Genomic DNA, 1,996 nt, shown 5'->3' with positions numbered 1-1,996 from the left:
TATGATATATATATATATATATATATATATATATATATGTATATATATATATGTGTAAAATATATATATATATATATATGTATATATTGAAAGCATACTGAAAAAAACAACAATCAGCAATAGCTTGATATCATATATATATATATATATAAATACATATATATATATATATATACATACACATATACATATATGTACATATACATACATATATACATATATATACATATACATATATATATATAATTACATATTTATATATTGTGGGTGTGTGTGTGTGTTAGTATTATGTAACCATATTACATACTGTGATTTACTTATATTTACCTACATCAGTGATTTTATAATATGCTAATGTTCATTATCACTTTCTTCATCACTATCACTGTCGTCTGATGAATCAGAAACACTCGACAACAATGGAAAGTTGTTGCAGAAACTCCCTTCCGCTTCGCAGTTACACATCTCAGTACACTGAAGATTATTTCTCCTACACGTGCATGTATTATTTGAACATGTACATATTGAACAGGTACATCTGATAAGCTCAGCAATTGCTTCAGGGGCAGCCTGCTTTTCTGACAAGACAGGTCTCAATTTACCATCTTCCATAACCCAGCCCAGTTTGCATGGATCAGGGATTTCTGGATGAATAACAGTGTCCTGGCTCCATATATTGGCCTGTAGATGTACACGCAATATATGCTGATATAAGGCTCCTGCAGTTGGTGGCAGCCTATCTACACCATGATTGTTTGGCAGAGTTTTGAATCTTTTCCATCGTAAAGTTAAGGCATTTTAGCAGATACTTTCTTCGTTACGAGAAGACTACACAAATTCCAGTATTCATGCCAAGCTGTGGAAGTCTTCTGAAGATCAATACAAACCAGTCTGTATCATTTCCAGATTCAGAGCCACTTCTATGCCGTGGGGAATCATAGAGCACCAGCTTCTTCTTGTGTGCTTACAGCTGTTGTTGGAGGATGCTCTGGAGTGTTTGTTTTGACATCTTGCCGTGTGAATTGTGACAGGTACCTTGCCGTGTGAATTGTGACAGGTACCGCTGAAACCAGAAGAAGAGTGGCTCTTCAGCCAATATATGATCATCTTGGACCAGAAGGAGTAGCGACACTACCAGGCTTCCATGCTATCACCGGTTGTGATAAAAATTTTCAGGCCCGTAGCCAGGTTCTTTCAAGGGGGGTTTTCTAGACGTGAGGTCCACGGTCGAAGCCCCGGTGGGGTCGGCGAAACCCCCAAAGCAAGGGGATTGGGATTTTTGTGCTTTATGGGTCTAAATAATGCTATAAAAGCAGATATGTTTGAAAAGGTCTTTGTCTGGGTGGGTCTGCAGTGCACCAGGTGGGTTGGAGGACTTATTTGGGAAATCTGAAGAGGGGGGTTCGCCAGAAATGAGGGAGGTTTGCTAGAAAAGGAGGGTTCTCCCGAACCATAAACCCCCCTGGATACGAACCTGATTATTACAGGGCATATAAATGGTGTTGGAAAAAAACAGCCCTTAAGATGTTTATGAAATCACCACCTCATGTTTACATGCTTTGGCCAAGCTTGGGATCATTTAATGTGAGAATGGGATGCAAGGAGTTTTTGTGTAGTCTTCTCTGAACGAAGAAAATATCTGCTAAAATGCCTCAATTTTACGATGGAAAAGATTCAAAACTCTGCCAAACAATCAAGGTGTAGATAAGCTGCCACCAACTGCAGGAGCCTTATATCAGCATATAATGCATGCACATCTGCAGGCCAATATATGGAGTCAGGATTCTGTTATTCATCCAGAAATCCCAGATCCATGCAAACTGGGCTGGTTTATGGAAGATGGTAAATTGAGACCTGTCTTGTCAGAAAAGCAGGCTGGCCCTGAAGCAGTTGCTGAGCTGTTGTCTAGTGTTTTTCATTCATCAGACAGTGACAGTATTGAAGAAAGTGATAATGAACATTAGCATATTATAAAATCACTGATGTAGGTAAATAT

The sequence above is a fragment of the Anneissia japonica genome, unplaced genomic scaffold, assembly GCF_011630105.1.
Source record: "Anneissia japonica isolate Jap-2015-1 unplaced genomic scaffold, ASM1163010v1 scaffold287634_len692169_cov176, whole genome shotgun sequence".
Lineage (NCBI taxonomy): Eukaryota > Metazoa > Echinodermata > Crinoidea > Comatulida > Comatulidae > Anneissia > Anneissia japonica.
This window is presented reverse-complemented; position numbering follows the sequence as displayed.